The following is a 14314-nucleotide window of genomic DNA, read 5'->3' as shown; positions in this document are numbered from 1 at the left end:
ACAAAAAAAAGAATAGAAGTAAATCTTTTAATTAATTAATGAAAAAGGTGATAACTTTATGGAAAATTCAAAATGACTGAAAATCAACAGATAATCTTTGAAAGAAGTTCCAAAACACTTTATAAAAACTTTGCATTTTTCCTTTTTTAAGTATCTAGGATTTTTTTAACACATTTGGATGTTAATTCAGCTCAGCTCATTCCCTCAAGAATTAATTTTTTAACCAGGGGGGTACTGAGTCAGTGTACTGGCCCATAGCTGGTGGGGTGGTGTATATTGTTTAGGTTAAATGGAGTTAGTACAGTGTACTAAAAGGGTAGTTCTCTGAGAAAAATATAATAAAAAAGTTATTACATTGTACTTAAAAGGGTGGTGTAGGGATTATAAGAGACACTGGATAAATGACTCATAAAACGATGGAGAGCGACGATTGTATTTTCTTTGTTTCAGAAAACAATTGATGTTCTAGCTATGTCCGCAAAGGACAACTGTCATGGCGGCTCAAATGTATCTGATTTTGAAAAATGTTTATTAATCTCATTTTAAAAAATTTCTCTAGCGTTTTCTCTTTGTACCTTGCAGGGAAAAAACTTTGAAAGTAAGGTTAGAATACGAAGTCGGATACATTTGTGAAATCTAATGTGAGAAAAACATCATTAGACAAAGAAAATCAAACAAGTTGCTTATAGTAACATGGGATATTCAATTGGGAATATCTTTCCAAAACTGTTACCACAAGAGCTAAAATTAACAAACATTAGACCTGAGCTTCTTGGTGTCACTGTGGTATGAAAATCTTTTGGAGGCACGTGGTGGCAAGGTGGTTTTTTTGTGGTTAAAGTTTGAAAATTTCCGGTGTCAACATCAAATTTTTTATACACAACACATCTTTTTGACCTTTCTCACAACTTGAAACGTCATAACGACTTATAATTGGCAATTAAATAGAAGAATCTGACTCTCACGGGAAAGTTTTAAGTCCCTTTTGGGAATTGGATGAATGATTTTTGATATAAAACGCAATTAAAATGTGTCGAAAAATCATTTAATGAGGGAAGGAGAGTGAACAATAATATCATTACTGCAGACATAGCTAGAACGTGAGAAATCAGCAAAAATCAGGTACTTGTATATCCAGTGTATAATAAATCCTTGGGTGGTGTTCCGGCTAGTTCTAAACACGGGTCACGGGGCACATACAAATTACAGACAAGAAAAAATATAACGATATCATGACGTATAATTCATAACACGTACTAAATAACACATAATAGTACTAGTACTACTAGTATAGTATGTCTGAAACAATTATATACAAATAAGTATTATCAGGAAAATTTTTAAATAATATGTCACCCACAAATTTTGACAAAATGTTATTGAATGGCAAAAATATTGTCAAAATCATGAAATATAAGGCCTCTGAACCAATTTACAGCAAAATGTTTTTTCATACTCAATCAGGGCTGCAAATAAATATTTTTAGTCAATTGGACATCATGTCCGACAGAAATGAAATCCTGTCGGTCAAACTCAAAATCCTGTCGGTCATTCAGTGTATATATTTTTTTTAAGTTACGGAGAAAGCAAGTAGGAAAAATAAAAGTTACCTTTGAACAGTTTGTTACTGTATATAACAGAGAAATTGATTCGATAAAAGTAATCTTAGAAACACCCTTGGAAGTTACAAAGAAAGCAAGTTGATAAAAGTTAACTTAGAAACAGTCTTAAAAGTTAAGAAGAAAGCGAGTTAATAAAAGTTAACTTAGAAACACTCTTGAAAGTTATGAAGTAAGCAAGTTGATGAAAATGGTCTTAAAAAAACTCTTGAAAGTTACGAAGAAAGCGAGTCGATAAAAGTTTAACTTTGAAACACCCTTGAAAGTTACGAAGAAAGCGAGTCGATAAAAGTTAACTTTGAAACACCCTTGGAAGTTACAAAGAAAGCAAGTTGATAAAAGTTAACTTAGAAACAGTCTTAAAAGTTAAGAAGAAAGCAAGTTGACAAAAGTAATTTAGAAACACCCTCGAAAGAGTTACAAAGAAAGCGGGTTGATAAAAGTGATCTTAGAAAGAGAAAGTAAGAGACAGGGGTGTAAGAGATTTATTTTCAACTCTCAAGTTAATGGTTTATTCCTTTTTTCATTCGGACATCATGACCGACACAAAAGATTTTCAGTCGGTCAAATAGCTTTTTCAGTCGGACATTGACCGATGACCGACGCTTATTTGCAGCCCTGCTCAATAGGATGCTAATCATGTGACTGGATATAGATTGACATGTTTTAAAACGATTAAATGCTGTGCAAGATGGTGGTTTTAGAGATATGAGTAGAATTACGTCATTTTTATTAAAAATTCATAATGGTAGGTGGAAAATATTGACACATTTATAAAATACCATCATTTCTACGTTATTATCCATTAAAATTATATTCATACTCAAGGTGATGGAGGGGATATAATGAGATATGATTTAACAATAGTCGTACTATCATTTTCTTGAGAAAGCTCTGTTTTCAGGTGATGGGAATTGTACTATGTATATTACTTACGTATAACGTATAACATGCATATAGCACTAAAAGTGTATTATTGATAATATAAGCTTATTATGTGTATGTAATATGTTGCGGTGTTTTCTGGTCTGCGTTGTACACGACTCGGGTAAGTTTATGGCATGTCTCACAAACTGAAAATTACCATAATTTTTAGATCGCATTAGTCGACAGAAATTGACCAAACAAATGATTAAACATGAAGGGTACTATGATGTAGTTTCTAACCTGATGTGTAACCTAATTGTTTTTTCGCTTATTTTCGCGAAAAACCGCTTAAACTGATTATGACGTCATAATCGATGACGTCATAAAAACTAAAAGTTTGATTTCTCAATGATGGTTTATTCAATACCCTTCAAACTTACACCAAAAGATGTATCTCATTAAAGTCTATCTTTTGACAGAATTTTTTTTCAAAATTCTGATGACGTCAGCATAAATAAGAAAAAAACAAAAAATCTAATTTTTTGTTGACGTCATCAAAATTTCGAAAAAATCTTTTTTTCAAAAGATAGATTTTGGTGAGATACATCTTTGGTGTAAGTTTGAAGGGAATTAAAGAAACCATTATTGAGAAATAAAACTTTTAGTTTTTATGACGTCATCGATTATGACGTAATAATCAGTTTTAGCGGTTTTTCGCGAAAATAAGCGAAAAAACAATTAGGTTACACATCAGGCTAGAAACTACATCATAGTACCCTTCATGTTCAGTCATTTGTTTGGCCATTTTCTGTCGATTAATGCTATCTAAAAATTATGGTAATTTTGAGACATGCCATAACTTACCTGAGGATGCAAATTTCGAAAGCACGTGGAAAGCACGTGGTTAGATTTTGACGTTTTAAATAGTCATACGTGGATAAAAGCCCTTCAAATTGATTTTTTTGATAATTTTTAGCGTTTTTAAAACATTTTCTGTTTGAATTACTTTGATCAGAGCTGCCCCGTCACCCGTGTCCCGTGACCCGTGTTTCGAACTAGCCGTTGGTGTTCTGAATTGATACACACTGAGAAGTTTGTACATTGTACTGATTTCAATGGTAGAAACACACAAACCCAGCAAATTCCCATGTATATTTGCCATTATTTGCCAGGTCCAAGCTGGTCCGAGACCTTCAAGTCAAGGCTGGTTAAGCTTTACAAATTGGTACACTGATTTTCTCCCAATGTTTTCTGTTTACTTGATTGGATTTGTTTTAAAGCTGTAGCATGCGCAAAGTTGAGACCGGCCTAAAGTCCACTCATTCTGACATTTTCTTTACTGTAAGGTACTATCTACATTATGGCAAAAAGGAATTCGAATGTGTAAACGTTCAAATCAAAGCTTTCAAATTCTTATTACTTCTGACTTTCAAGAAAGTAGAAACCTTTTTCCAAAACTATCTGAAAGAGAATTAATAAAAAGAATTTACTTTTACAGATAACGTTCATCTTGCAGGCTATGTTACAAAGACTCTAGGTAAGCATATACAATGACCAATCGTAAATGGGCTCATAACAGTTACTAAAAAATTGAGCTTTGAGCTGTTGCTGTGATAACAAAATTTATCTAGGTCTACAATTTAGATCTAATTGGATTGCAACTTTTGTAGCTTTTATTTCAGTTTATAATTGTATGTATTTTCAGGTATTTCAGTAGTGTTTTGCCAGTCTGGAAAATATATTCTATATCATGTTTCAACAAAGTCAGTGAAAGCTTTTTAAATTCATTTTGTAGCTGAAAAAAGCTGAAAATTCTTACAGGGCTAATTAATTAAGGTATGTGTGTTACAAAAGACTCAGACTATTTTATAAACACTTTTAAAAAATAGATGTGAAACTATAAACAGCTGTAAATAAAGAATAAGGTTAGTGCATAACATATAGCGGTATACATACTAACATGGTGGCAATTAAACTTATCTGGCCAAGAAGAAATTAGAACAGTGCACTTATAAGGGGTGGTTTCTAAACTTATCTGATCAAAAAAAACAACTAGTATAATATGCTTAAAGGGTAGGTTTCAAAAATCTGGTCATAAAGAAAAGTCAGTACAGTATACTGAAAGGATGGTAATAAAATTCCAGTTGTGGAGAAAAGTTAGTACAGTGTACTAAAAAGGGAGGTGGTCTAATTTTTTGGAAGAAAATCCAAAAATCAAGTTAGTACCCTATGGGCCAGTACAAAAAAGCTCAAAGTGCCACACCTAAAATGAATAGCAATCGATAACGATAAGTCTACATAGACTTGTGACTCCACAATGCAATCCACAAAATGTGTAACCGTACATCCTGTGCCCAAGTTCAGGAGTTGTCATAAAGCCATTATGGTAACAACCGGGAGGGCACATTGCTATACATTGTAAGTCTACATAGAAAGATTTATTTAGTACCCTAGTCAACTGTTTTAGCAACATCAAAGTTACTGTCAGATTTTTTTATTCTTGATGAACATCAGAGGAACGGACCAGGAATGCCACATAACAAAGTCAAGAATGTCCATTCCTAAGAGATGCTCATGAAACAACAAGGAAACAATGTTATGATGAATGTCCATTCCTCAGGAATATTTGAGGAATGGACGAGGAATCTTATTAATTATACTAGATAGATATTTGTTCCTCAGGAATGGTTATCTTGCTCTCACATTCTTTTACGCCCCCGACAGCTGACAATTCTCAGTTGCTTCTGTAATTCCCTCCATCAAAAAGTCCTTTTTCAATTTCAACCAATGAGATTGCGGTGTATGATTGATGAATGTTAATGACTGGCCCTACTTTTTGGCACTAATGACTTTTTGACGCTAATGACTTTTCGGGCCTTGTAGTCATTTTATTTGCTTCAATCGTTGATTCTAAAGGATGAATTTTCTCTTATCTTTAGTTCTCTAGCAAAAACGGGAATTTGATGCGAGCGCTATTTTTTCAAATAATCCTTTCTGTGGATTATCTTTCACAGGCGTTTGTGATTGAACAAAATAAAACAATCTATTAAATATTTTCCAGGGGGTAAATTTTTTGTTTTTCTTCTATTTCTTCATGTTCACCAATCTGGCTGTCCGGGGAGTCTTCATATATATACCAAAGCAGGAATCATGAAACCTGCCAACTTAATCTTGAATTTGGGAAATCCCCAAGATTGGATATTTAATTGAAATTGGATACTACCTGTAAATGTGTATTGTTCAAATTAGCACACTAACATACATTCTCACCCCTGTATGTATGGTTTAAAAATGGAATAGCCAAATATTATACCCAGACCAAGAGTCAGCCATTCGATCAGAATTTGTCTGCTGTAACAGGGGGGCGGACGACACAGGCACAGGGCTAGGGATGGCCCAATTTATATATTACAAGTTTTGAAAATTAAAAAAAGGGGAAAAAGTAAGAGATGAGCTCTTCTGCATCCATTAAAATTTGAAAAAATACAGAAAAATATACCTATTTCCTTCCTGGTTGATTTAAAAACTAAATTGATTCTGGATTTGAAAATAATCCTGTCAATCAATGACCAAATTGACAGCGTGTCATCAAATGAAATATTACAGACTTGGTCTGGTGAGAGTTTCACAGAGTCTGCAAATTATACAAAACATTCGAAATCGAAATCAAAACAAACCAGCTTGTGAGCTAAAAAAAGCTTAGTATTTCAGGCTAAATACCAGGTCAACCATTACGGGACTTTGTTATCGTTATCCCGTGTTTTTAAAACCAGCATATTTGTGTTGTTTTGGAGAAGAAGACGGAAGCCGAAACTCGTCAGTCGGGTGTTTAAGATAAAAACTGCAATTATTGCTCTTTTCGGAAATTATTGCCGAAAACGGCAATTTTTTAACGATGAAATACCGAGTCAGCAGAAAAGTATTGACCTTATAAGGGCAAAGATGTTAAAGGTGTTTGAAAGATATGAGGTTACATCGAGGGAAAGGTTTTTCGGATTTTAAAAAGTGATTTTTTCAATTTTTCGTTGCTCAATAACATGAAAAGTTCTAAAATACTACGTTAAAAGATCCTGCATCGATGCCGAAACACAGCCAGAAAGAGATAACAAAACCCCCGTTGTAAATTTGTTTACATATGACTCGATTTTGTTATCTGCATTTCCAACAAAAACCAGTTGAAAACAAAACTAAACGAGGCACAGTGGGCCTACTTATCGCGAGGGTGTCAAATACCACGTGCTCAATAATAAAAAAACTTTTATTTCCAAAAACGGCAATAATTGCCGAAAACGGCAATTTTCATTTATTTACTTTTTTTATTTTTCTGCTGATTCAGCATTTCATCGTTGAAAAAATTGCCGTTTTCGGCAATAATTTCCGAAAAGAGCAATAATTGCAGTTTTTATCTTAAACACCCGACTGCTCGTGGTGGGTTATTTTCTGATTTCTCCTTTTTTTGAATTTGTCAGTATGTATTTTATCATTTTATTTGTGCTTTTATTTCTCAATCAAGAGTACTTTCTGTATGTCTGTAATATATTTGATAAGTCATATTTTCATGCACTTTTTCTACTGCTGTTTTGCTAAGAAAATATTTTGGAAAACAATAAAACCAATACCGTGAACAGGTGAAGTCAGGTAACTTGCAAGTTCATTGGAATGTTTACAAGACTCTTGCCAGAAAATCCTTTGTTTTATTATCAATGATAACAGGGCCGTTATTAATTTTGTTAGATCTGACATATTGATCCAGACTCCCGCGCTCGATAGGATCGATATCATCGGAACGGCTGGATGATGGCGGATCGATATGTGATCGATGGATTATACAATCTTTTATCGATCGATACATGATCGATACATGATGGATGCATCATATAGTTACATCAAAATGCCTCGAAAATGTCAATATGAAAATTGCGTAATCAGAGAACGTATGTCTTGCTCATTATAAAAAGGCTGAGACAAACTTTTAATAATTGGATTGTAACATCAAGTTAAGTCTCTTTTGTTAAGTCACCAGGGGGTAAATAAAACAGACCTTGATATATTTATTGTTCGTTTCAACTTGACGATTCGTTTAAAACTCAGCCTCCTAAATATTTGGGGTAGATAAAATATGTACAAAGAAATTCATACTTTTCCAACCCGGCGAATCTTTAAAAAAGAAGCGAACAATAAAATATAATTACCCTTTCCAAATAAACCTCTTCGGTGGCGAGCAAAGTCTACTCTGACGTAATTGTAAAATTTATCAGTGCGTCACGAACAGCGATATTTCGATGGCACGGAAGCGTTTCAAAACACCAGCTTTTTTGGAGTTTTGTCTCGTTTACCCAAACGCTTCAATCTCGCGTAGGCTTAGGGGTCAAGACTAGAACCCCCAATACGAGACATTTGCCTGACCAAAAAAAAATCATCATCATCAGTTTTGTTAATTGTCAGAATCGTTCACTCACTGGAAATACGCAACTTTCTGAAGTTTCGTTTTTTTTTCGGTTGTGCTTCATTTTAAAAATAACAAAGAAGAAAAGTTACCATCAATCCCACGAGTAAAAAAAAGTATTCAGACTAGTCTACGAAAAGAATATCTTGCAAATTAATAAATGCATAAAACTGACGAAATCCTTTCTTTTTATGCTTAGGTGACGTCACCATCGATCCTGACTTGACAATGGAGAACCAAATTTGGCATTGCATGATTATTACGAGCAGCCGAAAAAGTTTGTGTGACGTAAAAATTGCGCAATAAACGAAGCCCTAAAAAACGCCCACTGAAAATTGAAAATAGGAATTAATTGAATATTTCACTGATGAAGTATCAAACTTTTTGTTTTTTGTAATTATTATAAATTCATTATTTTTAAATACTATTTTTTGAAAGTCAAAGGACAATTAAAGTTGAATTTAAGCTGATTGGGTGGATATTGGGCGGACGGGCGTTTTGCACATTCCGAGATCGGAAATTAAACGAGAATAAAAAACGGGGGCGACTTTTAATCTATATATTAATAGCGGTGCTTTGTGTGTCTGTGTGTCACCACTTTCGTTTTCGCTTTGTTTGTGTTTTAAAGTTATGACTTTTAGTCCCTTGCTCCACAAATTTGTTCTTTTGGATTCGCGCCATTTGCAAAAGATTGGATAGAGCTTGGTTTAGACTTTATACAGCCTTTGTTTTGAAATTTAAGGCCCATCTACATTTAGTAATTTCAATTTGTGCCAAGACTTGCCTTTTTCTCTCTTCTTTTGTTTTAAATGTTTTCGAATGTATTTAACGATCGTATTTATTAATGTCATTCGAATTCTTTCCAAAACAAAACAATTTCATTTCATAGAAAAGAATATTTCAAAAGTAAATCAAAACATAAAAATCAAAAAGTTGTGGGACAACAACAGCATTCAAAACTTCAAAGGGCGATATAAAGCATAAGAAAAAATTAGTTAACTTCTTTCTTCTTATAAAAATATTCAAGTCGTCGTTACTGTTAAAAAGTGTGTACGTCATTTTTTATGTTTAAATTCGAAAAGTTATGACAAGGGTTTAAAAAAGCAACTTAGAATTGTCTTCTTTTTTTTCGATCTGATAAAAACAAAGAGTTGCAATATTCTTTCTGACCTTCCCACTTTTTCCTGAAAAATTGTCATTTAAACTGGACGGCATATTTAACGCGAGCGAAGCGAGAAAAATAACTACCTGCAGAGTCGTTTCAAACGACACTGGTACAGTAAACGATGCTCTTTCTGATAACTTTCTGAACTTTTGACCTAAACAAAAAATTATGTCACGGGGGGACACGATCCAAATATGGTTAAAAGATAAGACACGCGGGGAAGGTTAGAGTTAAATGTTGTAGAGATTTCTATTTTTTATTTGATCGCTTTTTTAAGCCAGCTTCAACACCCAAAGGACTTTTAGTGCGTTCAGCTACAGCTTAACCGGCCTGCGACGCCGGGTACCGGCTAGTGTAATATTAATTCATTATTATTTTTATTTTTTTTTCGCGAATGAAAAATGAATTTTTTATTTTTGAATTAAGGAAATATAATATAATACAGTGGGGCTTTCGCATGTCTTTACACGTACGCGAACCTTGCGTGTCAGAGACTCGCAAGCGGCTTCTTTCACTATTAGAAACCTATTTATTGGCGACTCGTAGCCTCAAATTAATAGGGACACTCAAACTATTTAAAACAGGTCAAAAGCCTATTATAATTTGCGAGCTATTATGTAGTGCAAACATAAAACAATAGTCTGCGTGTTGAGTGTCGCAAGTCTTCTTATGTGCGAGTACTCCTATTGTTGGGCGCTTAACAGTTGATTAAATTCGTTCTATAAAATTCTATTGTGCTTAGGATGGAACTAAAAAGAAATCAAATGAAAGAAAGTAAACTTTTTTCTTTTCTCCTTTTTAATTCATTTTTACTTTTCTTTCGGTCTAAGATTTCGAAATGTAAGGAAATAACGGACACAAATGTTGTTTCTATTAAAGGAATTGAAGAATAGAAAATTAAATAAAATACATATATAATGGAAACAACTAGAAATTTAGTAAAAATATTAAATTAAGACTTCCTGATCTGAATGTGACGTACTAATATACAAATGCTGGACATTTTAAATTGTCTCCCCTGTCCAGAAATTTATTCTGGCAGATTCGTTTTGAAAAAAAAGTTTTAACCCTTATTTTGTTACGCTGACAACGTTAACAAAAAAGACTGATGAAACGTCAATGAAAGTAGCTATCATTTTTTAGTGTTCTGAAGCTTTACCCCCTTGTTTAACTATATTGGCAATACTTTGTTTATATGGTTAATGTATCGGTTGCATTTCACTTGGCCAACCGTGTCCCAAAAGCTTTTAATACCACCAACTAGTTGATCTTGTGTCATCGCCTTAAAAATGTTCTTTCTGAGATATTTAATTTCAGCTCATTGCATAGATTTTTTTTAGATTTTTAGAGTTTATAAAGCAATAGATAAACGAGTGAATAAAGTAACAAAGTGGCAAGTAGAAAAAGCATTAGATAAACGAGTGAATAAAGTAACAAAGTGGCAAGTAGAAAAAGCATTAGATAAACGAGTGAATAAAGTAGCCGAGTAGATAAAACAATAGATAAACGAGTGAATAAAGTAGCGAAGTGGTAAGTTGATAAAGCAATAAATAAACGAGTGAATAAAGTAGCGAAGTAGCGAGTTGATAAAGCAATAGATAAACGAGTGAATAAAGTAGCGAAGTGGTAAGTTGATAAAGCAATAGATAAACGAGTGAATAAAGTAGCCGAGTAGATAAAGCAATAGATAAACGAGTGAATAAAGTAGCGAAGTAGCAAGTAGAAAAAGCATGTAATAAACGAGTGAATAAAGTAGCCAAGTAGAAAAACCAATAGATAAACGAGTGGATAAAGTAGCGAAATGGCAAGTAGATAAAGCAATATATAAACGAGTGAATAAAGTAGCCAAGTAGAAAAAGCAATAGATAAACGAGTGAATAAAGTAGCGAAATGGCAAGTAGATAAAGCAATATATAAACGAGTGAATAAAGTAGCGAAGTGGTAAGTTGATAAAGCAATAGATAAACGAGTGAATAAAGTAGCCAAGTAGAAAAATCAATAGATAAACGAGTGAATAAAGTAGCGAAATGGCAAGTAGATAAAGCAATAAAGTAGCGAAGTGGTAAGTAGATAAAGCAATAGATAAACGAGTGAATAAAGTAGCGAAATGGCAAGTAGATAAAGCTATATATAAACAAGTTAATAAATTAATGAAGTAGTGAGTTTATAAAGCAATAGATAAACAAATGAAAGAAGTAGCAAAATAGGTGTTGTCTTATAATTTTTTAACTTCGTATTTTTAGTTAGGAAATCTTTTTGGGTCCCTAAAATCTGTGCGAAGCTATAATTGAAACCCTGGATATTGTTTATTATCTCATCTTTTGGACGCTTTAATTATTCAATAAATACATTGAAAGACTTTTCACAAATGTTTCAGCTGTATCTTCTTTACTTAAGATAGGAGGCTTTGAAATATAAAACGTCAGTAAAATACTCACTCGCTTCCCTATTAATTCAAAATAAATAGCTTTGCTTTCCTATTAATCAGCTGTTGAATAGCACGTACTTATTATACTAAACTAAATAGGCCTTTTATAAAAGGTACGAGTTGAGCGTTGGGAGGGAAATCAAAAGCACTCGCATTGAACGAGTCTGAATGAATTGGATTTCTAACACCTATACATTTTGTACTCGTAGCGCGTGAGCCTCGCGCACACGTAAAGACATGCGAAAGCCCCACTGTATATTATATTTGATTGTCAATGCCAAAAGATATTTCTTTACTTTACGAATAATCTGCTGTGTTGCTTTGCCACTTACCCCCAGATTGTTTTAGTAGACACTTCGGTCACGTATAGAAAAACACGTGTATATGTTGAAGCCGACTGTGGACTGACCGTAATTGCAATTTACATAAATTATTGTGGAAGTGAGCGCTTTAGACAAATGTTTGGGAAATCAAAAAGACAACTTTTGTGAGAATGTTGAGTTTTGTTTATATGGCGGTTTGTGACGCACTGTTTATGTGATGGGAGTTTGACATAGTAATATAAGTTGTTTGGGGATCTCCGTTCCGATGATCAATCCCCTATCGAGCGCGGGGTCTGGATTGATGTTTGTAAGTGCACTTTATAGTTTTGATTCCCAATGAAGAATCATATTCTGGTTTTCATGTTATTAGATGCTGTTTTAGAGCTTTAGAGCTAGCCTGTCTAGTTGCCAGGCAGCCAAGTGTCCTGCATCATTTCCTGCAGTACACATATGCAAATCAACCTTTTGTCTTTTGCCTGCATCCCCTGTGTGTCCCGTATTTCCAAATATCCTTTGGAATTACGCTCAAAGTTGCAGAAATGGGAGTCTTTTATATACAAAACAGCGGTGTAAAAGTTGCTATGACAGAATTAGACAAGGTATGTCAGCATTTTACACGAAGGTATCGTATATGAGCTGCTTTAAAAACCTTTCTTTCTTTCCAAACTTTAGAGAAGAATATCCCAGTTACACGAGGTATATATATTAGTATAAGAAACCACTGGTGTTTTGCTCAGAAAAAATTGTTGATTCTGTAAAACTATAATAGTTCAGTAAAAGAGGTCCATGGAATATAGAGAAGATAGAGACAAGGAAGACATAGAAAAACAGTTGAGTACCGTGACTTTGTGTAATAACGACATACCTTGTCTAATTTCGTCATAGAAACTATCTGGTCTTGTTTATATATGAAAACTTCTGAAAAAACTGTTTAAAAAAATCATTCTAACTTCCTGTAACGACTTTGCAGACCAGATAATCTCTATGACGAAATTAGACAAAGTATGTCGACATTACACGAAGCTACAGTACTGAGCAATCTTTTCAAGTCATCTCTATACAAAAAAGAAAAGCAAAAAGTCCTATCTATCAAAAGAAAACATCATAATGCTCCACCGCAGAGTAACTTATGTTTTGAATCCATTAATTAAAGCAATTAAAATAGTAGAAATCTTCAAATCCCATGACATCGAGAAGCTTAGATTTTCCTTTGTTAGATGTATATGTGATATATAACTAGCGTCCCGCCGAAATGCGTATCAAAGATTAATGCTGCGAAAGCACTATTTTGTTTACTTGACTCGCAAGCAAAAAATGCGCCTCAAAACTTCACTGACCCATTTTATTTACATGGGCCGAATTATTTTTACTGTAGCATTTATTGAAAAAGACAGCTTGAAAATTGCAGCACTGTCTTGGGAATTGAATGACAAAATTTGGTTGGTTGATATTATTGCTGCTGCATGTTTGCAATCAGTCATTTTGTCTCATTTTAAGTTTTCATTAATTGTCTTGGGAACTTGAACTTAATTCAGGTAGCTCTCATCCATATTTTGGCAAATACATCCTGTAGATGACTGATGTTTTTTTTCTGAAAGCTTGATTTTCTAGTGTGACTAACTGTATAATGTGTTTTCCAAAGCATTTGATTTCCCTGCAATAAGTCACAAAGTTTTTATGAACCCTCTGTTTCTCATGCTAGCATTGCACAATATGATATGAACAGGGCCTTATAATGCTGTAAACAAACCATTTCATAGGTCGGTTTTGTCAGAAGATCACAATATGTACAAAATATTGATCGGTGCAAGAGGTAGCCGGTATTATACGTCATATGATATGTCCTGATTTTTATTTAGGAAAGTTTAGTCAGTTTGATCTCTCATCAATGTTTTGATTTTTTTAACCAGGATTCCAGTGTAACATCAGGGACCAACTTATAGTATATGTTGAAAACTAATAGACTAGTAGTCAGGCAGCTCTAGTTTACAGAGTATGATAGATATAATCATTACAAACACTTTTTTATATAAGAACAAATGAGGCTCAGAATCACCAAAAAATAAGAACAATTTAAGAATATTACTGAGCCTGGAATAATTAACTTTCAAGCAATTCAGGGGTTAAGGTAGTAAAAATTGGGTATAAAGCCTAATACCGCAATTTCACCCTATGAATAAGAACAATTTGAGGCTGAAAGTGCCAAAAAAAATAAGAACAGCTGAGCCTCGGCAAAATTATACTGGTTCTTATTAAAAAAGTGTTTGAGATTATCCTCCAAAGCAGAGGTATTTTTAAGGGCAGAGGCATATTTTTTAATAGATTTTTATGTCAAAGGGGAAAATTATCAAAATTTAGCTAATTTGAGCTTTTTTCTTGTTTTTCACAATAAAAATATCATATCACCTTGCCTTGCTGCGGACAATTGTGTAAAATTTCAGCTCGCTAGAACAAAACAGTCAAGAG

This window comes from Clytia hemisphaerica, unplaced genomic scaffold, assembly GCF_902728285.1.
Source record: "Clytia hemisphaerica strain Z4C2 unplaced genomic scaffold, Clytia hemisphaerica genome assembly, whole genome shotgun sequence".
Taxonomy (NCBI): domain Eukaryota; kingdom Metazoa; phylum Cnidaria; class Hydrozoa; order Leptothecata; family Clytiidae; genus Clytia; species Clytia hemisphaerica.
The sequence above is the reverse complement of the archived record's forward strand: the minus strand, read 5'-3'. Positions refer to the sequence as shown.